Genomic DNA, 24,635 nt, shown 5'->3' on the forward strand with positions numbered 1-24,635 from the left:
CAAGAAAACAAAAACAACAACAAAAAAAGATCACCCTCTTTTTGGTATGTAGTCTGCCTGTTACCTGACGCTGTGACATTTGTAGTCGCCCAGTAGGCACAGGCAAGATCCCCATCTGGAACTTAGTTACCCATCCCCCAGTACCACTGGACTCGATTGTGCTTAGGCCCACAGTTGTGACTAACTGACTGGATATGAGTTTGATTATAAAAGAAGTTCTGGCTTCTTTTAATAGAGGTAGACATACACTTACCATAGAACCATACCATTCTTAGATATTTATTCATGATAAAGTAAAACATGTGTCCATACAGTCTTATATACAAATGTTTAAAGCAGCTATACTCATAGTAGAAACAACTGAAATGTTCTTCAACAGGTAAGGAGATAAACAGATTACAGTATATCCGTACAATAGAATATTATTCAGCAATACAAATGAACATGATACTGACACATGCAATTTTTTTATTGGAGTGTATTTGATTTGCAATGTTGTGTTTATTTCTGCTGTATAGCAAAGTGATTCAGTTATATGTTGGTATATATATTATATTCTTTTCCATTATGGCTTACCGCAGGATACTGAAATTATTACCTGTGCTATACATAGGACCTTGTTGTTTATACATTCTATATATAATAGTTTGTATCTGCTATTCCCAAAATCCCAGTGCATTCCTCCTCCATCCTCCCTACCTCTTGGCAACCACAAGTCTATTCTGTCTGTGAGTCTGTTGCTGTTTCCTTTTTTTTTTGTGTTTTTGCCTTTTCTAGGGCCGCTCCAGTGGCATATGGAGGTTCCCAGGCTAGGGGTCTAATCAGAGCTGTAGTAGCCGGCCTACGCCAGAGCCACAGCAATGCGGGATCCGAGCCACATCTGTGACCTACACCACAGCTCACGGCAACGCTGGATCCTTAACCCACTGAGCAAGGCCAGGGATCGAACCTGCAACCTCATGGTTCCTAGTTGGATTCGTTAACCACTGAGCCATGACGGGAACTCCTGCTGTTTCTTATGTAAGTTCATTTGTGCCATATTTTATTTTTATTGATTGATTGATTGTCTTTTTAGGGCTGCACCCACAGCATATGGAAGTTTCCAGGCTAGGTGTCAAACAGAGCTATAGCCACCAGCCTATGCCACAGCTATGCCAGATCCGAGCCGCGTCTGCAACCTACACCACAGCTCACGACAACGCCACATCTTTAACCCACTGAGCAAGCCCAGGAATCGAACCTGTGTCCTCATGGATATTAGTCGGGTTCGTTGCTGCTGAGCCATAGCAGGAACTCCCTGTGCCATATTTTAGATTCCATGTATAAGTGATATATCATATAATCTTTGTCTTTCTCCTTCTAATTTATTTCACTTAGTATGGTAATTTCTATGTTGCTGACGTGTGTTGCTGCCAATGGCACTATCTCATTTTTAAAATTTTTTTAAAAATTATAATTGATTTACATTGTTTCATCAATTTTTGCTGTACAGCAAAGTGACCCAGTTATATACATTTATATACATTCTTTTTCTCACATTATCCTCCATCATGTTCCATCAAAAGTGATTAGATATAGTTCCCTGTGCCTCACAGCAGGATGTCATGCTTATCCACTCCAGATGCAATAGTTTGCATCTACTATCCTCAAACTCCCAGTCCATCCCACTCCCTTTTGGCAACCACAAGTCTGTTCTCCAAGTCTATGAGTTTGTTTCTTTGCTGTAGAAAGATTCAGCACAGATCTATAAAGGCAGAAAGATCAGTGGTTGCCTGAGGGTTTAGGGAGAGATTAACCTCAAAGAGGCATGAAGAAACTTTTTGGGGTAATGAAAGATTGTATCTTGATTGTGGTGGTAGATAACATGGGTATATGCATTTATCAAAAATCAAACTTTCAGAGTTCCTGTCGTGGCGCAGTGGTTAGCGAATCCGACTAGGAACCATGAGGTTGCGGGTTCGGTCCCTGCCGTTGCTCAGTGGGTTAACAATCCAGCATTGCCGTGAGCTGTGGTGTAGGTTGCAGACGTGGCTTGGATCCTGCGTTGCTGTGCTCTGGCGTAGGCCGATGGCTACAGCTCCAATTGGACCCCTAGCCTGGGAACCTCCATATGCTGTGGGAGCGGCCCAAAGAAATAGCAAAAAGACAAAAAAAAAAAAAAAAAAATCAAACTTTCCACTAAAACGTTTGAATTTTACAGTAAATAAGTTCACGTCAATAAATAAAAATTAAATTAAATTTAAAAAGAAAAGAAAAGGAAGTTCCCATGTGACTCAGCAGGTTAAGGATCTGGTGTTGTCACTGCTGCAGCTCAGCTCACTTCCGTAGTGTGTGCATTCAGTTCTAGCCTGGGAATCTTCACATGCTGCAGCCATTAAAAAAAAAAAGGAAGAAGAAGCCAGAGGAAAGACAAATGGAAAACACAGTTTTCTTGGCTATGTCCTTTCAACTGTAGTGTGCTAATAGTGACAGGTATAAGCAGGGAGGGCTGAGGAGGAGAAGAGTGGACTGGTGGAACTGACTGGCCAGCTTATGAGCCACTATATATTAAGTGATACATTTTAAATTTAAAAATAGGTACTGTTTATTTAATTTTTTAAAATTATAAAATATAAATAACAGGGACTTCTTATTGTGGTAAAGCAGAAACAAATCCAACTAGTATCCATGAGGATGTGGGTTTGATCCCTGAGCTCACTCCACTCAGTGGTTAAGTATCTGGCATTGCTGTGAGCTTCGGTGTAGGTTGCAGACACAGCTTGGATCTGGCATTGCTGTGGCTGTGGCTTAGGCCGGCAGCTACAGCTCCTATTGGACCCCTAGGCTGGGAACTTCCATGTGCCTTGGGTGCGGGCCTACCAAATGCAAAAAAAAAAAAAAAAAGAAAAAGAAAAAAAGGAAAAAAAATACACACACACAACATAAAATTTATCATTTTTAACCTTTTTACATTACAGCTCAGTGACATTAAGTACATATACATTGTTAAGCAATCACGAATACCATCAGCACCATGTTGTTGAGATATCAGTTTTGCTTTAATCTGTAGACTTGAGGTCATCCTACTGAAAATCCCAGTAGCCTTTGTAGAGTTGACAAATTGTTTCTAAAATTTATATGGAAATACAAAGGACCTAGAATAGCCGAAACACCTTTAGAAGGAAAAACAAAGTTGAAAGTCTTAGACTACCTGATTTAAAGGTTTATTATATAGTAATCAAGAGTGTTATATTGATGTGAAACTAAGCATAATAGATCAAATAAAACAGAATGAAGAATTTAGAAATAGATACATACATACACAGTACTGAGTTTTTGGCAAAGATTCCTTGGTAGTTCAATAGAAGGAGAAGAATCTTTTCAACAAATGGTATTGGAACAATTGGGTATCCATATGCCCCACAATGAACCTCTATCTAATCACCTCACACCATATACAAAAATTAACTCTCAAGTAATTTTTAACTTTAATGTAGGAGTTAAAACTATAAACCTGGAGTTACTGTCATGGCTCGGTGGAAACAAATCTGACCAGCGTCCATGAGGACGCAGGTTCAATCACTGGCCTTGCTTAGTGGGTTAAGGATCCAACATTGCCGTGAGCTGTGGTGTAGGTTGCAGACATGGTTTGGATCTGGCGTTTCTGTGACTGTGGCGTAGGCTGGTGGCTACAGCTCTGATTTGATCCCTAGCCTGGGAACCTCCATATGCCATGGGTGCAGCCCTAAAAAGACAAAACAAACAAACAAACAAACAAAAAAAAGCCCAAAAACCGGAAACAAAAACTATAAAACTATAGCACTTCTAAAAGAAAACACAGGAGACTTAGTGACTTTAGTTTTAAAATGGGATACAAGAAATTCCTGTTGTGGCTCAGCAGGTTAATGACTGGACCATGTCTCTGTATGGATGTGGGTTCAATCCCTGGCCTTGCTCAATGGGTTAAGGGTCTGTTGTTACCACAGGCTGTGGTGTAGTTTGCAGGTGCTCTTCGGATCTGGTGTTGCTGCGGCTATGGCTGTGGCCGGCAGCTGCAGCTCTGATTTGACCTCTAGCCTGGGAACCTCCATATGCCGAGGTCTGGCCCTATAAAGCAAAAAATAAATTAATTAATTAAAAAAAATAAAAAATGGGTAAAAGATTTGAACAGCCACTTTACTAAAGATGTGCAAATGGAAAGTAAGCACATGGGAAGATATTCAATATCTGTAGACAGTAGAGAAATATAAGTTAAAGCCACGGTGAGACACTGCTACATACCCATTAGAGTGTCTATAGAGACCAACTCTGTTATCAAGGATGTGGAGCAACTGGAACACTCAGACACTGTTGGTAGGAATGTGAAGTGGTACAGTTGTGTTAGAAAACAGCTTATCAGGGAGTTCCCCGTCGTCGTGGCGCAGTGGTTAACGAATCTGACTAGGAACCATGAGGTTGTGGGTTTGGTCCCTGCCCTTGCTCAGTGGGTTAACGATCCAGCGTTGCTGTGAGCTGTGGTGTAGGTCGCAGACGAGGCTCGGATCCTGCGTTGCTGTGGCTCTGGCGTAGGCCGGTGGCTATAGCTCCGATTCGACCGACCCCTAGCCTGGGAACCTCCATGTGCCGCGGGAGCGGCCCAAGAAATAGCAAACAAAAGACAAAAAAAAAAAAAAAAAGAAAACAGCTTATCAGTTTTAAAATGTTAAGCATGTATCTGTGATAAATTCAGCCTTCACTCCTAGGATTTTCCCTAAAGAAGAAGTGAAAAGCTCAGGGCCAATCAGGTCCTTAAACCTGAGCAAACCATTGATAAATGCAACAGAATGGGTCAATCTTAAAAGAATGATGCTGAGTGAAAACGTCAGACCGAAAAGAGCTATGTCATACTGTGTGGTTCCAGTTATATAATTCTAGAAATTGCAAACTAATCTGTAGTGACAAAATACAAATCACTAGTTGCCCAGGGAATCAAGGAAGGGGAGAAAGAAAAGAATTTCAAAGGAAGGTCAGGAAATTGTGGGGGTGATAGATATGTGTTTATAATCTTTTTTTTTTTTTTGTCTTTTGTCCTTTTAGGGCCGCACCCAATGCATCTGGAGGTTCCCAGGCCAGGGGTCCAGTAGGAACTGTAGCTGCTGGCCTGTGCCAGAGGCACAGCAACGCCAGATCTGAGTTGTGTCTGCGACCTACACCACAGCTCATGGCAACACTGGATCCTTAACCCACTGAACAAGGCCAGGTATCGAACCGGCAACCTCATGGTTCCTAGTTGGAGTTGTTTCTGCTGCGCCACGATGGGAACTCCGTTATGTGTTTATAATCTTGATTGTGAGAGTGGACATATATATATTCATCAAACATACACTTTAGGTATATGGAGTTTATTGTATGAGAATTATATACCACTAAAGCTGTAAAAAGCCAAAAAGCAAAAAAAAAAAAAAAAAAAAAAAAGTCAAGTTGCTGAAAAACAGTGATAGATATTCTTAAAAGCAACAGGGAAAAGGACAATCACTTTGGAAACAGTTTGGTAGTTTCTTTTAAAATTAAGCCAGGAGCTCCCATCTTGGTGCAGCGGAAACGAATCCAACTAGGAACCATGAGGTTGCTGGTTTGATCCCTGGCCTCTCTCAGTGGGTCAAGGATCCGGCATTGCTGTGAGCTGTGGTGTAGGTTTCATATGCGGTTCAGATCCCACATTGCTGTGGCTTTGGTGTAGGCTGACGGCTGCAGCTCCGATTAGACCCCTAGCCTGGGAACCTCCATATGCTGCAGGTGTGGCCCTAAAAAGACCAAAAAAAAAAAAAAAAAAAAAATTTAAACCATACAGGAGTTCCTGCTGTGGCGCAAAGGAATTGGTGATGTCTCTATAGCCCCAGGATGCAGGTTCGATCCCCGGCCTGGCACAGTGGGTTAAAGGATCGGGTGTTACCATAGTTCTGGTGTACGTCACAATTGCAGCTTGGATCTGATCCCTGGCCTGGGAACTCCGTATGCCATGGGCAGCATCCCCTAAAAATAAAAAATTAAATTGAATTAAATTAAGCCATACAACCCATCAACTCTTCTCAGTACTGACCTAAGAAAAATGAAAACAGTTGTCCACACAAAGACTTGTGCCCAGATGTTCATAAGCCTTATGATAGCCTTAAACTAGAAATAAAATACTTATCATCAGATGAATAAGTAAATAAATTTTGATATATTCAAACAATAGTGTACAACCCAACAGTAAAAGTGAACAAATTGTTGATACAACTTTGACAAATATCTGAAACATTCGGAGTGCAAAAAGCCCTATACAAAAGAGTCCATATTATGAGGTTCCACTAGAACAGACTGGATTAATCCATAGTAACACAATAATAAAGTAGGTCCGTGGTTTCCTAAGGGTCTGGGGAACTGGAGTGGAGCATGAACTTCAGAGGAGCATGATGGAACTTGGGGAGTAATCAAAATGTTAAATCTTGATTTTGATGGTGGATTCACAGGAGTATAAGTTTTTCAAAATACATCAAACTCTGCACCTAACATGCAAAACTATAGAAAGCCTTCTACTTCGTAACTGCACTAGCTTCATTTTATCCTCTTTCCACTGACAATTAAGAAAGTGTCAATAGGAGTTCCCTTGTGGCACAACCCGTTAAGGATCTGGCATTGTCACTGCAGTGGCTTGGGTTGTTACCGTGGCTTGAGTTTGATCCCTGGCCTGGGAACTTCTTCATGCTGTTGGCATGGCAAAAAAACAAAAACAAAAAGTGTCAGTAGAAGGTATGGTATAACTTGAGGGGGGAGCAGTTTTCCAGCAGTTAGTTTATGGACCTGAATCTGTGTTTTTTTTAAAGATCTCTGAGTTTCATGTTGGAATATTTTAGTGTATTAATTTCTGGAAAATAAGATTAACTGCAAGGAGAGGAGGAATGAACATTTCTTGAGCATGAGGCGGTATTCTGAGGCTGAGAATGACATGTGATATCACTTAGAGGGACCTATGAAGTCAATGTTGTAGAAGGATTTGGTGGAGTAAAACTCTTGAATTCCATTCTATCTATAAAATGGAATCCTTTTGCCTATTTCTAGTTTGCTGGGAGGATTAATGAAATTACATATGGAAAGCAGCCCGCAATGTGTTTTGCACATAGAAGGACCTAACAAATGCTAATTGCCTTTCTTATTCATTTATATAAATTGAAAGGAAACTAAGATCCAGTGAGATTGAATTCGTTTTTTGAGCTGCATCTTTGCACCTTTGTTGTTGCCTTTCCTGGGCATCCTTACTCTTCCAATCCCCACACCACTCCCTCACACTCAGACCTTTGCTAGACTAAGTTTGTGTATCCTTTTCAAAGTACTGTGGCACCAAGGTTTGTGAATTAGCCAGTTAAAAGTTCAAATCCTGTCTCTTATAAACAGAGTGTATAAACTCTCTGGGTTATTTACTCATCAGTAAAATGAGGTTAATTCATGCTAGAGAGCAGCAGTTGCAAATTACATACTTCATATAGTCATGGAAATTAGTCTTGCTGAAAGTCCTTGATAAATGTTAGCTAATAGTCACAGTGTTACTGTTTAGCTCAGACGTCTTCTCTCAGAAGCTTTCCCATGAACCAACTCCTTCCCAAAATGGGTTAAATGTTCAGCCTCTGTATTCCTTTGGCACAGTGTCCATCCCTTTCTTGTAATAAATAAGGATCGTTGTTTATTGAGGACCTGTTAGGTGCCAAATGCTTTATTATGTGCTCTGTGCAACTTATTTAATGTTCCCAACAACCTTATGAAATAGGTATGTTTTTTCCTATTTTACTGATGTAGAAACCAAAGATCAGAGCTTTTATATGTCTCTCTCTCTCACTAGTTTGTGAGTTTCTTCAGACCAGGGAACATGTCTAATTCATCTTTGTGTTCCCAGTCACCAACATAATAGCAGACTACTAGCTCGTCCTTAAAGATCTGTTAAATGGGTGGATGTGTGATTAACTTGTGTCAGAACACATAGGAATCAACAGTGAAACTGGGCCAAGGACCCATGTCTCCTGCTCTTAACACAGTCTTGAATCTAGTCCTGGTTTTTTCTCTACCCTGTGCCTTCCCTGTACCATGCTCTGTTGTTGATGGAGACCTCACCTTATTTCCATTCCAAAGAGAAGATTTCAGCTCCTTCCTGGAGTGGCCAGCTTGCTTTCTCCTTCCACCTGGTGCTGCCCCCACTTTCCCAGGAATTTCTTTTCTGGCTCCACCATTTATTGCTCTTTGGCATCAAAGAGCTGCTTTGTGAGCCAAATGGGTCTCTGGACAGATGCCTTGGTGGAGAGTTGACTACTTGCCCAGCCTAGAAGGAAGAGTCACTAGAAGGACTTCTGCTCCAGTGAGCAGTGTGTCTGCAGGCAGGCCTGGCCTGGCCCCTCTGCTTTTCAGACTCCTACTGTTTGTGGGTCTTCTCCAGAAAGAACCCGGAAAGAATTTGCTGTAAGGCCTGGCCTGGGAAATGGTCTCTTGCACAATTAGATTCCTGAGCAAGAAGCTCAATGATTCCTGGAACTTAACTGTGAGAATGAGAGTGTCTCCCTGCCTCTGTCTTTAGGCTTCCTCACTGCCAGTAAGTTCTTCCTGTGCTCTAAATATATAAACATAAATATATAAATATATATAAACATCTTTCCTAATGATGTTTAAGTTTAAACTCCATCTCTTCTCATTCTGTCCTTGAGGAAAAATGGGAAATAGTAAGGAAACTTTTCTCTGCCTCTCTTCTTCTTCTTCTTTTTTTTTTTTTTTTAATATTCTTGTTGATACTGATTTGCCGGGGATAGTGATTATTTCAGTTAGCTTTTGCTGTATAACAAACCACACCAACTCTTGTAGTTTTAAAACTACAGCAATTCTCTGAGTCTGCTGGGCCTTCCTCTTCATGTTTTCAGCCATCCTCGGCAGGGGCAGGGGCGGGGGGATGGTAGACCCTTGATTTCTTCCCATAATGATCTTAAGGGTTTCAGCAGCAAGAGAGGGTAACTCCAATATTCAAGCACGATTTAAATCTCTGCTTATGTGTGTGCGTGTGTGTGTGTGTGTACACATATATTTAATGTCCTCTTGGCTGAAGCAAGTCATGTGGTCAAGATTCAAAAAGTACAGAGGTGCATCTTGTTGGGAGGAGCTATAAAAATTATGTCTTGGGAGTTCCCGTCGTGGCGTAGTGGTTAATGAATCCGACTAAAAACCATGAGGTTGTGGGTTTGATCCCTGGCCTTGCTCAGTGGGTTAAGGATCCGGCGTTGCCATGAGCTGTAGTGTAGGTTGTAGATGCGGCTTGGATCCTGTGTTGCTGTGGCTCTGGTGTAGGCCGGCAGCTACAGCTCCGATTAGACCCCTAGCCTGGGAACCTCCATATGCCATGGGAGCGGTGCTAGAAAAGGCAAAAAGAAAAAAAAAAAAATTGTGTTTTGACTGACTCTGCTACTTACTGTATAACCTTGGGCAAGTTATTTAGCTTAAAGTCTCAGGAAAATGGAGAAAATAGAGTCTACCAAAGGGTTGTGAGGATTAAAATAATGCCTACAAAGCACTTAGAATAGTGCTCGTTACATAGTAGATACTTAATATACCTTGGCTGCTGCTTAGTGCATGCATTAGGTTTTTGTGGGGTTTTTTTGTCTTTTGTCTTTTAAGGGCCATACTTGTGGCATGTGGACATTCCCAGGCTAAGGGTCTAATTGGAGCTACAGCTGCCAGCTTACACCACAGCCACAGCAACACCAGATCCGAGCCACATCTGCAATCTACACTACAGCTCACGGCAACGCCGGATCCTTAACCCACTGAGCAAGGCCAGGGATCGAACCCGCAACCTCATGGTTCCTAGTCGGATTCGTTTCCACTGTGCCGTGATGGGAACGCCACACGAATTAGATTTTTTATGATTGCCAACAATAGAAATCAGCCTGACTGGGTTTAAGCTTCTCAAAATGTATTCTTTGGAAGGATTTGGGGACAGTATAGATAAGCCCTTGAAAAGCTGAACCCATAGACTTTGGTGGAGCAGGGACCAGGGAGGGCTGCTCTGGTTGGGAGGCTGGATCACTCTGCAGAAAAGCAGTTGTCGAAGTCCACAGGGTTGCTGCTACTGGGCTACTTGGCCCTTCTTAGCCTCAGTGTGGGGTGTGCTGTAGGCTCAGCCATCGCCCAGAGTCCACCATCAGTGCCTCTGAAGCACACACTTCTACAACAGTCGTGCAGGTATCGAAGGACCCCATCCCTTCCTGCCGGGCGCAGGAGGGGAGGGCGGTAAGGGGTAGGTGTGTTGGCACATCCGTGTGCAGAGGTGACAGGATTTTAAGTTATTAGCTTGAAAATGATACCTGGGTGTGCTCTTTTCTGAGTAAAACTAATGAACAAACATAACTTACAGCAAAGTTACTCTACATTGCTTTTCAAAACATTTGCTTGCAGGATTTTTTCTTTCTTTCTTTTTTTTTTTTTTTCTTTTTGCCATTTCTTGGGCCGCTCCTGTGGCATATGGAGGTTCCCAGGCTAGGGGTCGAATCAAAGCTGTAGTCGCCGGCCTACACCACAGCCACAGCAACGTGGGATCTGAGCCGCGTCTGCAACCTACACCACAGCTCATGGCAACGCTGGATCCCCAACCCACTGAGCAAGGCCAGGAATGGAACCCGCAACCTCATGGTTCCTAGTTGGATTTGTTAACCACTGAGCCGCGATGGGAACTCCCAGGATTTTTCATATACAATTTCTCATAGAATCTTCAAAAAGACAAGCAAATTATATCAATTTAATTCAGACTTTTTTCGGAGGGTAGAAATATGTCAGTGATACAAATTAGGCACACCTGCGCTTACTAATTTTTTAATTGAGAGGAAGTACGATAATGGTATTTGGGCGGAGACTGTTTTCAGGTGCCATTTAGGAGTTCCCACTGTGGTGCAACAGGATCGGTGATGTCTGCAGCGCTGGGACACAGGTTTGATCTCCAGCCTGGCACACTGGTTTAAGGATCTGGTTTGCCACAGCTGCGGTTGGGATGGTTGGGATCTGATCCCTAGCCTGGGAACTCCTTATGCTGAGGGGCAGCCAGAAAAGAAGAGGAAAAGAAAAAAGTACTAAATCAGGTGCCCTTTAGGTACTGTTTTTCCAACTGGTAGTAGCCTCTTGAAAGTTTTCTTTCTTTGTGTGTGTCCTGGTCCTAGTGAACGACATGCCATGGTGTGCATGTGGGGAACTGTCCTGTGTTTCTAATGTGTCCACACTAGATGGGAACCTAGAGATTAGTAGGGTCTCACCCTCATTCCTGAAGTGACTGGTCTCTGCCACCGTGGAGCAGGACTTCTTGGCAAGACAAGTGCAGCTTATATTTCCCATGTCTGAAGATCTGGCCAGCTATCCTGGATTTCATTCACAGTGAACCGAGCCACTGTGATCTGTCATGGTGTGTGCAGACGTTGCATTCTCTTACCCTTTGGTATTCCAAGGGAGCAGCAGTCTGTGGTTCAGCCTGGTGTACGTGGTTTACAGGCTGTGCGTCAGGGTGTGGGGGTAGACCTGTGATCCTTCTGGGAGTGTGAGTTTTCTCTGAAATCTCTGGGTGACATTCTGGTGGATGGCCATGGGTAGGTTCATGCACGTCTTCCGCCATGTTTATTTGCCCTTCTCCTCAGAGTTGCTTCCCCTATCTAAGAAAAGTAATGCATGTTGTAAAATATTTATTGAATGCCTGTCAAATGCAGGGTACGGGGTGAATCCTTACAGAGGGCATAAAGATAGTTCATCAATGAACTGTTTCCTCCAGGAACTTAGAGTCTAACAAAGGAAAAGAGACGTAGCTGTGAATGATTCTCATGCATGGTGGAACACAGTGTCATTGTTTTGTGTAAGAATTGCCATCTTGCCAATAGTCAGGTAGCATCTGATGTGATATAATTAGTCAGGATTCTTTGGCTGCATCAGAAACCTAACTCAAGCTTACTTAATCAAAACAGGGAATGATTGGTGTGAGTTATCAGGAGGTCTGAATACAGGGATGAATATGGGGTTGAAATGATAGTCTCAGGATTCTGCTTACCTCTTGGCTTTAATCCTCCTTACGTGGGCTTCCTTTTCAGTCAGATTGTCTTCACTGGGGGCAGCGTGGACCTCACTAGCCCAACACTTCTAGTCCTTAGTGCTCCACAGCCCTGCAAGGGCTCTGCCCACCCTCCCCAGCACCTAGGTCAGTGCTTGAACCACTGGTTGGCTCTGCTTGGAGAACCCATCCAGGCCTGGACCAGTTGTTGTGTTCAGGGGACTAGAGTAGTGTGGTGGGCCATCCTGGGTTATGAGCCCACCTCTGAGGCAAGGTAGAAGGGGCCCCTTCATTGGCATCCTAGCAGAAGCACGTGCCATTGGCGGGGGGAGCATATCCCAAATGAAAAAGAGGGGTTCTTTTACTGGAAGACGGGAGGGAGAAACAGATTCTGAAAGCAAGCAAATTAGGGGAAAAATGTTGTTCAACTATAAATAATATTAAGCATTGGGTCAAAAAGACAAAACTGCTAACATAGGATCAAAACAATAATCAAGCATTTAAGGCAGGGGTGTGCAAATTGGCAACCCGCAGCCTGCTGCCTATTTTTTTTTTTTTTTGTCTTTTTAGTGTCATACCCCCGGCACATGGAGGTTCCCAGGCTAGGGGTCCAATCCAAGCCACTGGCCTACGCCAGAGCCACAGCAACGTGGGATCCAAGCCGCATCTGCGACCTATACCACAGGTCACAGCAACGCCAGATCCTTAACCCACTGAGCAAGGCCAGTGATGGAATCCATACTCTCGTGGATGCTAGTCGGGTTTGTTAACTGCTGACCCACAACAGAAACTCCAAGTCTGTGCTCTATATCTGTGAGTCTGTTTCCAGTTCATAGATAGGTTGATTTGTGCTGTATTTTATTTTATTTTATTATTTTTTCTTGTATTATCAAATGTACGACTGAGGCTCCAATGTGTTATATTTTAGATTCCACATATATTTGATATCGTACGGTATTTGTCTTTCTCTTTCTGACTTAACTTCACTTAGTATAATTTCTAGGTCCATCCATGTTGCTGCAGATGGCATTGCATTGTTGCATTCTTTTTCCTTTGTTGTCATTTTAGGGCCACACCCATGGCATATGGAAGTTCCCAGGATAGGGGTTGAATTCAAGCTGTAATCACTGGCCTACACCATAGCCACAGCAGTGTGGGATCCGAGCCTAGTATTTGACCTTCATTGAAGCTCAAGGCAATGCTGGGTCCTTTAACCCACTGAGTGAGGCCAGGGATCAAACTTGCATCCTCATGGATCCTAGTCGGGTTTGTTAGGTGCAATGGGAACTCCTTCCAGTCCGTATATTGTCTTTTCCTTTTGTTTAAGGTTTCCTTTGCTGTGCAAAAGCTTTTAAGTTTGATTAGGTTACATTTGTTTACTTTTGCTTTGATTTCTTTTGCTTTGAGAGACTGACTTAAGAAAACGGTAGTGTGATTTATGTCAGAGAATGTTTTGCTTTTGTTCTCTTCTAGGAATCTTATGGTGTCATATCTCATGTTTCAGTTTTTAAGCCATTTTGAGTTTATTTTTGCACATGATGTGGGGGTGTGTTCTAACCTCATTGATTTACATGTGGCTCTCCAACTTGTCCAACACCCCTTGCCGAAGAGACTGTCTTTTTCTCCATTGTATGCTCTTGCCTCTTTTGTCAAAGATTAATTGTCTGTAGGTATGTGGGTTTATTTCTGGGCATCTGTGGCTGCTTTTGTGTTGTAGTGGCAGAGTTGAATAGCTGCTTGTGAACAAGATTGTGTAGCCCTCAAATCCTTAAAATATTTGCTCTCTGGTTCTTTATAGAAAAAGCTTCCTGACTGCCGAGTTAAGGGGCAGAAGAATCCCCTGGCTGAGGATGCTTTAAAATTTAAGCAGGAAAGTTGGCTTTAAGTTGATGAGCTTTAGGTTCTTCATGAAAACATGATATAGGACCTGGGTAGGAGAGAGGGCATTTCTCTGGCCCTGCAGCTCCGAGAGGAATTAGCTCCAAAGGTTTCTCCTCCTGTGGCAGGAGGCTATGGGTCTCATTCATGCAAAGCTGACCCAAGTACTAAGGCTGTGAGTTCAGGGGGGTGTGTGTTGTGTGGGTGGAGGCTTAGGATACAGCTCTGCTTCATGCCATTTAAAGCAGTGATTTCCATTGCCAGCCCACCATGCTTCTTAGCCCCCTCTCATTATCAAGATCTTATTTTGATTAAGACCCTGAAGAAGCATTACAGGATTTAGTGCAGAATTCATACAACTTAGCCTGTAAATAATTTCTGCCTTGCAGTTGCTGGCTGATCCCGATCAGTAAGAACAGTTTAAATTAAACCTCAGCTTGTTCTTCCCTTTCTTCTCCCACACAATGCAGTGTGTACCCTGCCTGATCTTATGCCCAGTACTGAGTTAGTAGCCTGGGCCTGCAGAATACTGAGCAAGCCAACCTAGATTTTTGAGGGGATGCCCAGCCAGGCTGTAATCGGAATAAGCTGCCATGGCTTTCTTTAGAGCTAGACTCGTTTGTACCTTTGGGCCCCCCTACTTGGAGGACCCTTCAAAAGAGTTTCTCATTGCCCAGGATGAAGAGTTTTGTAAACACAGGGAGCTCTCAGGGCAGAATGCAAGTTAAGCCTTCTGTAGAGGCTATGAGAGAGTTTTTGGATCCTAGGCCTGGGGACAGCTGGGGATCTCCAGGGCACTTCACAGCCTCTGAAGGAATGGGGTCCTTGCAACAGTCAGGATTTCAACCTCTAAAGTCTTCCTCTTGCTTCATTCAGACTTGCTGTTGGCACCGATGGGCAAGATCTGAAGTGGCCCAAGTTTGTTCTTGTTATACAAGCTGTTGGTGGCAGACTCACGTGGAATAGATTTCTGAGCAGCAGCTTCTATGACCCTTGTAAGGCACTGTCCTGCCTGCCTGGGCTTTCCTGGCCCTGCCAGGCTTCCCTGAGGAAAGTCAGGGTGGCCCATGAGGCTGTGCACAGGGCTCTGTCCTGAGCCATCCCCTGTCTGTGGCAGAGGAGTGGCATCTGCGCCTCCACCCATAGGCTGCCTTGGTGTCCAGGGGTGGCCCCGGCTGCACCTCTGCTGCCTTTGCCCACCAGTCTCATCCCCCAGCCATGTGGTGACAGCCTCAAGGGGGCGGTGAATTCACAGGGAGAACTGACTCCTTTGGTCTCTGTCTAGACTGCCCCCACCTTAGAGATGGAGAGAAACAGGGGCTGATTAGTAGCTGGAATCCAGTATGCGGTTTCTGGTTAAAAATATGAGTCACATTCTCTAGAATTACCTCAGTGTGAGACCCACAGCCATGGATTATGCCTCCAGATGAATTTGGTTCTTAGCATCTCAAGCAAGCGAGGCAGATGGGCCGTTGGAGGAGGGAGAATGCTTCCTCAGATCTCCTTAGGGAAGCATCGCGGAGGAGGTGGTATTTGGGTTGAGCTTTGCAGCATGGGGAGAAGTTATGCAGGTGTCAGTGTCACCAAAAGGAAGTCCAGGTAGAGGGAAACCCGTGAATCGTGGTGACATAGAGGCAGGAAAACACATATGTGTCCTTGGAGGAAAGAGCAAGTCATTCTGGGTGTCTAGAACAGAGGATTCCTGGTGGTGAGTGGCGGGAGTTAGGTGAGGATTAGATGAGGCACTTGATGAGGGTCTTCACTGCAGTGCTCAGGGCCTGGACTCTGTTCTGGGCAGTGGGCAGCCGAGGAGCGCTCCTGCACAGGGAAGGAAGGCGAGCTGTCCTTTGAGGAAGAGGCCTCTGGCTGCCGTGGCTAAGGTAGGGGGGAGAGGTCAGGTAGGAGGCTGTTGCCACAGTTCTGGAAGAAAGAACCTGGGTCTGAGTCAGGGTAGGCACTGAGTGGAGGGCGAGGAAGATGCGGGTTGGAAGAGTTTATCCCAGAAGGCTCTGAGAGCAGAGGCCAGGCAGGTGCTGGTGTGGACGGATGGGAAGGACAAGGGAAAGGACCTGGAAGGTTTGTCCCCTGGCCCTCTCCAAGGCAGGTGGTGGAAGGGACTTGAAGCCCGAGGCTGTGCCTTGCTCCCTTTAGAAAAGGGCCAGTGACCCCAGGCTGAGAGGTGATCCCAGGAGGGCTGTGTCCTACTCCTTCTCCCATCACAAAGCCTCATTCCTGAGGAGGATCCTGGGCCCAGGAGAGCCGGTTTGACTTGGAAGTCTGGTGACATGGTGACCAAAGAAGGGGCAGATTTTATTAACTACTACCCAGCCACGATGGGGCCCAGCTCACCAAGCCCAGCACTGGAGGGTGACAGCGGAGAGTCTAGTGGTGCACATCAGCTGGAGAGTGGGAGCCAGCATTAGGCTTAATAGCACTGAATTAAATTAGAAACAGATGTAGTAGGATTTTCTTTTTCCATTTTGAAACAGCACATTTCAAAACTTATTGTTGGAGATAAGTGCCTGCTACCTTGTGAAGTGGGAGGCAGAGTCCTCAGAAAGCTGCTACCCACCAGGTGGGCTCAGAGCCACTGCCTCCCTTTCCCTTTAGTATCCCGACTGCTGACAGAACTTTAGGGAAGGTTCCCTCTGGCTCAGCCTTTGGCTCCCTGAGTGATCCTGTCAGAGTCCTTCATCATCAGTGAGCCTCACTTTCATTCATTTAAGGGTATCTCCCTTCTCCATCTCCTGGAACTGTCCTCAGGACCAGATGAAGAGCAAATTCATGGACGATGTAATAACAGCGTCAAGTTTGTGGCATTTAAAAGCCTGTTAAACCTAAAATGCTGGGTTCCTAAGAAGCTTGTAGTCTTAGAGAAGCAAGATTATGTCTTAAAAATCCAATAAAAGATTTATGAGTGAATTAACCTAAGGTCCTGGTATTTGCCTTAAGATATTTGCTCCCTCCCACTCCACAAAGAAAACAAGATGGATGAAACAAGACGGGCTAGATAACTGTTGAAGCTGGTGTTGGGTACATAGTTACACTCTCTTACTTTTGAGAATGTTTGGACTTTTTTAAGAGAAAAAAATTTAAGGAGGTAAAAAGGAGGTAGCAAGTATCCTGACATGACAAGTGACATACATGGTGAGAGCTCCCGGGAGAAGGGAGCTTTGTGGGGGTGCAGTGGTCAGGAGGGGCTTTCTGGAGGAGGTGGGAGCTGGGCTTTGTCTCAGTGAGGATTCTTTGTTACAAGTAACAAACCAGCTTGAGTCAGTGTAAACACAACAGAAGACTTCCTTATAAGGATCTGAGGGCCCTTGGGCAACCCAAGGACCAGATGTTGCCAGTGCTCAGGAAAAGACAGGCCAGGGACAGAAGGCCACTGGGATCCCAGGCAGCCTCTTTCCACTTTGGGCCACGTTCCATGTGCTCTGTGGCTTGACTTGCTCTGCTTCTCTGTCCAGGAGTAGGGAGAAGATCCCCCCCCCGCCCCGCCCCACAGCTCCCAGTGAGGGTCAGGTCCAACCCAGACACAGTCCATATTCAACCCGACCCTCTTAGCCCAATTCCCAAGCCTTGGGTCTCCTAACAGAACTTGCCTGGTGTAAATAGTTGGTGGAGCTCCCTCCTTGCCTTCAATAATCAAAAAGACCAGAAGGATGGTGGGTCGTATATGAACACAGAAATCATCTGAATTAGAGAGTAGCAAAGTGAACAGCTCAGAGACAGAAACATGCAGGAGACCATTGGGGAGCAGCGTGGATCTTCCTGGCACCGATGAGGGACATGTAGGTAGGAGCCAGACTGAGCAGGACCTGATTCTTTATATTGCCTGTATTTTTCTTAAACAAATATTAGCTTTTATTTTCTTTCCAAGCTTCAAGAGCCATTGAACTTTAAATTCTGTGTTTGACACATACAGTTCTTATTTATTGAGCCCTTATAATACCTACCATCAAGCAAGAATTACCATTCCTACCTGACAGACAAGGAAACGGGTTCAGAGAGGCTTTGTACTTTGGCCGGGGTCACACAGCTCATGCATGGTAGAGCTAGGATTCAAATCCAGATCTGCCTGACTCCAGAGTTGGTGCTGCCATTTCTATACCACATTATACACCTAAATGTAATTTTTGATGCCAATTAATGACAAGAACCAGTGGATATTAGGATTCTTGGTTGTTAGTGAACATGCATTAGCTCAAATATTGAGGGGTTTTTTTTGAGGGGGGGTGCTTTTTAGGGACACATCCGCAGCATATGGAGGTTCCCAGGCTAGGGGTCCCAGCTAGCTATAGCTGGTGGCCTATGCCACAGCAATGCCACTTACAGCAACGCCAGATCCTTAACCCACTGAGCAAGGCCAGGAATCGAACCTGCATCATGGATCCTAGTTGGGTTCATTAACTGCTGAGCCACAACAGGAACGCCAAAAGAGGTTTTTTGGTTTTGTTTTGGCTTAGCTAACCAAACCCCAGGAAGAATAAGAATGCAGGTGGCCTTAGGGATAATTGTGTCCAGGGACTCAAATGCCATTAGCTGTTATACTTCAATTAAGATACACAATCAGTCCTCTGTACCCATATCCTTGGATTCAGTCAACCCGCGAATCGAAAATATTTGGGAAAAGATAATTCCAGAAAGTTCCAAAATGCAGAACTTGATTTACATACCATTTACATTGTATTTACAACTATTTACCTTATGTTAGGTATATAGGAGGATGTGCATAGATTATGTGCAGTTACACCATCTTATATAATGGGCTTGAGCATCTGCAAATTTTGGTATCCATGGCAGGGGGTGGAGGGGGTGGTTCTGGAAACTGTTAATGTGCTCTCGTTTGTTTCTCTTCTGATGTTGCTTTATTCTCTTGGGCCAACTGTCGCTACCACATGGGAACCATCCCCTCCTACTTTTAGTCTTGTTATCAGGGAGGGAAGAGGTTTTCCCAGCTTCGGTTGGGAAATCTCAAAGAAGAGCTCTAACTGAACTAATACAGGTCATGTGCCCAGACCTGCTGGATCACCATGGCCAGGGGTTTGGGGAACTGTGAGTGACCCATCCTGCGTCAGGGGCCTGCCCTGTGGCCAGGGGACATGGTTCTGATTGTCAGTCTCCACCTGTAGCAGTTGGTTGGAGTCAGTGAAGGGGCATGTCTCCCAAAGCCAGTGTATGTGGTGGGGGAGGGTCCTTCTCAGTGCACTGCACATGGAACGCCTGCTCCGTTCAGCTTGCTTTTGTTCTTACTTGGCAGACACATGCTTCTAGGTGTTTTCTTTTAGGGCCTGTCCCAAGCTAAGCTAGGAGTGACCAGTGAGTGGCCTCTTGACCTCCTTCCCAGACTTCACTGGGGAATCATGCTGACTCTGACACAGGTACAAATGGTAATCCCTTACTTTAGTGGAGCTTGTCGCAACCCTATAACTGTGGTGATGTTACTAGAAATTCTCTCCCATGCTCATTTAAAAATAAACAGATTTCTTACTTATCTCTACCTTTCATTTTTCCATTGTCTTTTTTTTCTCTCCTCCTGTGAACAAAATTAGCTTTCAGCAGGTCAAAACAGGTTTTTAGCTAATTTCTCTTTCTTGAATTACAGATGACAAGCATCCAAGTTAGCCAGCACTGTTTTCCTGCCCGCAGGTGGCTTATTAGCTTTGTGATAGATTGCATATTTGCTTGTCTTTGAAGTCTCCTAGGTAGTCTGAAAGAGGGAAAATGTTATGTGTGGTTTTTGACAACTGGCTTCTATTGAGTCTTAATTTCCATATCTATAAAATGGGGCTACTTTGCCATATATATATATATTATTTTTTTTGTCTTTCTGCCTTTTCTAGGGCCACTCCCGCAGCATATGGAGGCTCACAGGCTAGGGGTCCAATCAGAGCTGTAGCTGTCTGCCTTTGCCAGAGCCACAGCAACTCAGGATCCGAGCCACGTTTGCAACCTATACCACAGCCCATGGCAATGCCGGATCCTTAACCCACTGAGCAAGGCCAGGGATTGAAACCGAAACCTCATGGTTCCTGGTTGGATTCGTTAACCACTGCGCCACGATTGGAACTCCCTGCCATATATTATTATGGGGTCATTAGAAATAAGAAATCAGGGCATTTCCCTTGTGGCACAGCGGAAATGAATCCGACTAGTATCCATGAGGACATGGGTTCAATCCCTGGCCTCGCTCAGTGGGTTAAGGATCCGGGCGTTGCCGTGAGCTGTGGTATAGGCCAGCAGCTGTAGCTCCAATTCAACCCCTAGTCTAAGAACCTCCATATGTCACAGGTGCAGCCCTAAAAAGCAAAAAAAAAAAGAAAGAAGGAAATGAGAAATCAGGGAATCCAGGATCCATAACCTCTTCCTCACTGCTGCCTCTTCTCCTCTTTTTCCTCCATCTTTCTCTCCCCCCCTCCCCTTCTCTGTCTTTAGTGTAACCTCTATATGTTTGCTGTGGCTTTTGTTACAACCTGATTAAATTTTTTTTTTTTTTTTTTTTTGTCTTTTTGCCATTTCTTGGGCCACTCCCGTGGCATATGGACATTCCCAGGCTAGGGGTCTAATCGGAGCTGTAGCCACCGGCCTACACCAGAGCCACAGCAACGCGGGTTCTGAGCCGCGTCTGCAACCTACACCACAGCTCACGGCAACACCGGATCGTTAACCCACTGAGCAAGGCCAGGGATCAAACCCGCAACCTCATGGTTCTCAGTCGGATTCGTTAACCACTGTGCCATGATGGGAACTCCTAAAATTTTTTTTTATTACTCAAATGAATTTATCACATCTGTAGTTGTATGATGATCATAACAATCCAATTTCACAGGATTTCCATCCCACAACCCAAGCACATCCTCCCACCCCCAAACTGTTTCCTCTGGAGACCATAAGTTTTTCAACCTCCTCTCGTGTTTATTTGTCAGCATCTGTGTACCTTTGGGGTCAGGAATCAGCACTGCCTTTGCAGAGAGGGGAACATAAATGTAGAGAATGAAGGCTTTTCAAAACTAACAAATCTTGGGGAGGGCAGAAAAATTAAAATGCAGTTGATGGACTTAGTTGCAAAAATCTTAAAAGTGGAGAGATAAAAATAGCTGCTTGTTAGGACCTGGCACACATGCTCTGAAGGCTCACTGTTTGAACTCACTTGTTAACCAGGAGGTGAGGTGGGAAACAATCTCTGGTTCCCGCTATCAGCACGTCTCCTGCAGTTAAACTTGTCAAGGAGGATAATGAGCTGGATCTTCAGAAGGAAGCATTCACTCACTAGACCAGAGCAGAGAATTATTTTCTCTCAAACCAGATTGTAAGGATTTCAGCGTACCCCAAGTCAGAGTCTGTTCCCAGATAAATCTTATTTCATCAGTAATGTGAGTGACCCCCCTCTCCCAACTACAACTTTTTAAAGAATGGAGATACAATTGACATGTAACATTGTCAACACATGCATTGATTTGATATGTGTAGTTGGTGAAGTGATCCCCACAATGTCTAGTGGTCATCTAACATAGTTGAAATTTTTTTCTTCCGATGAGAAGTTGAAAGGTTTGGTTTCGCAGCTTTCAGATACACAGTATTGTGTTAACCGCAGTCGCTGTACACTACTTCCTCAGGACTTACTTTTCTTATAACTGGAAGTTTGTGCCTTCTGACCCCCTTCACCCACAGCTTAATAACGGGCTTTTCTGAAACATAGGAGTACAACTCACTATGGTTTGCCATTTGCTCTATTGTTTAGACTCAGATTAGCTAGGCCCTGGCTTAAACAATCAAGAACCTATGGGTTCTACTCTAGCCTCTGCCATCAGCTCACTTGGTAACCTTGATGGATAACTCCCAGACTCTGGGCCTCAGTGTTTCTCATCTGTGCACTGGGGTTTATAATGCTTACTTCACAGCACTGTCGTGAGGATTAAAGAAGACAGTATACTTAAACAGCCTGGCATCGTAGGTGCTCAGTGAAACAGCCATTGCGGTGTCTTCCTGGGTTGGCTGGCATCTTGTTATTTGTTGGATTCTCTCTCTCCTGGTGGTGAAAACCTGGACAGGAATTTGTCCTTTTTACTCATAGCTCAGTGCAGGCACTTTTAAAAGTGTTTATAGAATAATCAAGGGACTCCACTGAATTCCTTAATCCAGAGAGGGGTGGGAAATGCTCAGAAATCAAGTTAAAATCATGTGCTCATGGGGGAAAAAAAATCACTGTTTGAACAGTGATTATTTCTGGGGCAGAAAATATCAGAGAAGAAAACACTTTCTTCCCATTTACTTATTTATTTTTTTCATAAAACCACCTTGTTCATTTTTGAAGGAGGGTTTGCCCATCTTCATTGTTAGAAATGCTGGGCCAATGCTGAGTATCAACCCTTAGCATCTGTAGGTTTCCTAGGGAAGCTTGTCAGCCTGAGAGCCTAGAGGGTGGTGGTGGATGCTTCCTCAGGAGTGCAGCACATCCCGCCGTGTGCTAGGGCTCTTCTCAGCCTCACCCTCCTGATAATCAAGGCTCAGAGAGGACCCAAGGCCTAGAGAGGCCTCAGGAAGTAGAGAGGGTCTGGGCCTGTGGTTTGAACAAAGATTGGTGTCGCTGCGAGGGGAGATGTTGGCAGTTGCCCAATTAAACCTCCCAGGGATTCAGAGCAGCAGTACTTCATGTCGGTGGGGAGGGGAGACTCAGAAGAACCAGGCCCATGGACGTAGAGGTGGAAGGCAGGTGGGGAAGGGGGGTGTTCTAGATGTAGGGATCAGCACAAAACCAACACAGGGATGCAGGCAGTCCTGCTCCAGGGGAGGTGGACATGGGGACACGTTGTGGCCAGAAGTTGGAGAAGTAAATAGGACTGCAGAGGGCTTGGGAAGAAGGCAGGCCCAGGGGCCTGGACTGTACTCTAAGGCAGACGGGAGCCACTGCAGGCTCTGTGCAGAGGCTCTCTCACTGGAGGCATGCTGGTTGCTGTGAAGGATGGACTAAAAGGGAAGATTCTGGGGACGAGAGCAGAGGAGGGAGGGACCGCGGTTGTGGGGAGCAAATGCTGACAATTGAGGAAACAATCTCTCTGGCCTTATCTGACATGTTCCTCTTTTCTGCCCCCAGAGAAAAGCCTGACTTGGCTGGGGCTGCCTGGTGACTCCAGCCACACGCTCGGGGATGGAGGGGTTGAGCATGCTTAGGTCTCCAAGCAACTTCTTGTCAGGCCTTCAGGGTCACCTGGAGGGGCCGTGTGCATGCGCTTGGCCTCCAGGACGGATGCGGTCCAAGCAGGGCAACCTCTCTGAGGGTTTCCTCTGCTCCCCTCTGACCCCGTCCCCCACTGATCTCAGTAGCCTTCCAAGCAGTGCTGTTCCTTGTTCCCGGGGGCGGGTTGGGGAAGCGGGAGCTGACAGCCAGGGAGGGAGGAAAGCGGTGTTATATAAGTTTGCAAAAAAGGAGGCTGGCTTGCCATGTGAATAGAAATCAGATACAAGGACAGTCACAGAGGCACTGCAGCCACTCCTGAGCTGCAGCAGCTGTGACCTGGAAAGATGTCTGAACAGCAGGGGAAGTCCCTGGACCCTGGGAGAGGGCCGTGTCTGGGAGGGAGGGCACATCTGGTGCTGTGAACTGCCAGTCTTGGGGGGCAACCCGTGAGAGAATTGGTCTTTGTGATCCTGTAACGTTCATGCTGTTTAAATGCCCACAGTTCATATGATTGGTCCTGGTCTCCATCTGGTGAGGTTGTAAGAGCTGAGATTGTTATCACGGCTTTACTGATAACACAGACCATGGGTTGGAGAAGTGAACGCACTTGCCCAAGGCTGCCATAGAGCAGGTGGCAGGGCCAGGATTTGTTTTTTTTTTTTTTTTTTCCTTTTTGGCCACAGCATGTGGAAGTTCCCAGGCCAGGGATAGAACCTATGCCACAGCAGTGAGCAGAGCTGCAGCAGTGCTAACACTGGATCCTTAACCTGCTGAGTCACAGGGGAACTCCAAGGCCAGGGTTTGCATACAGGTCCCTTGTCTCTGTAGCCAGTGCTACTGTTTGGCTTTATAACAGGGCCTAGCAGGTCATTTCCAAACAGGCTATGGGAACATTGGAAGGTGAGGGTGCTCTGGGCTTCCTGGTCCAGTCTCAGGGATGAAAGGCGGGGACATGGGGTGGAATATGGGAGGGAGGCTCATGTTGGAGTGCCTAGTATGCTGTCCCCTCCAGGCAAGCATTGCCCAGCTCCTCCAGCTCTGTCCTGTTACTCAGCATCATTTTCTACACAGAGCTCTGGCCTCTGGGGTCAGGTGTCTGTCCTCTGTTGGAGAAGGGCCACAGCGCTGTGGAGATGAGGACCTCGGGCTCCTCTGTGGGAAGTGTTTTTTGGGGCCTGTCCTAGCACCAGCCTTGGAAGAAAACAAAAGTTAGTCCCTGAGCTCCTGAAGTTTATAATCTCCCCAGTGCTTAAAATAATTCCCCAGGAGGCCAAATAACTTACTCCCTCACTTCATCCAGGCCATCGCTCAAGGGTCATCCCCTCACGAAGGCCTTCCCTCATCGCCGCATCATAGCAGCACCCCCCCTTACTGTCTGGGCTCTTACATGATTTTGTTACTTTCTTCATGGTACTTGAGACCACCTGACACTACATGTTGGTTTGTCATTTTGGTTTTGTCTTCTCTTTACACTAAAGCATAAGCTCCGTGACGGTGGGAACTAGATTGTTTGCTCACTCTCATGTC

The 24,635-nt window shown here is 45.3% G+C and overlaps 1 protein-coding gene across 1 annotated transcript in view; it reads left to right on the forward strand.

The window, feature by feature from the left end:
• The window catches only part of MAP2K1 (mitogen-activated protein kinase kinase 1), a gene marked incomplete in the record, with an annotated part of 87,422 nt that overhangs the window by 52,009 nt on the left and 10,778 nt on the right, over window positions 1–24,635 (forward strand).

Source organism: Sus scrofa, chromosome 1 (assembly GCF_000003025.6).
Source record: "Sus scrofa isolate TJ Tabasco breed Duroc chromosome 1, Sscrofa11.1, whole genome shotgun sequence".
Lineage (NCBI taxonomy): Eukaryota > Metazoa > Chordata > Mammalia > Artiodactyla > Suidae > Sus > Sus scrofa.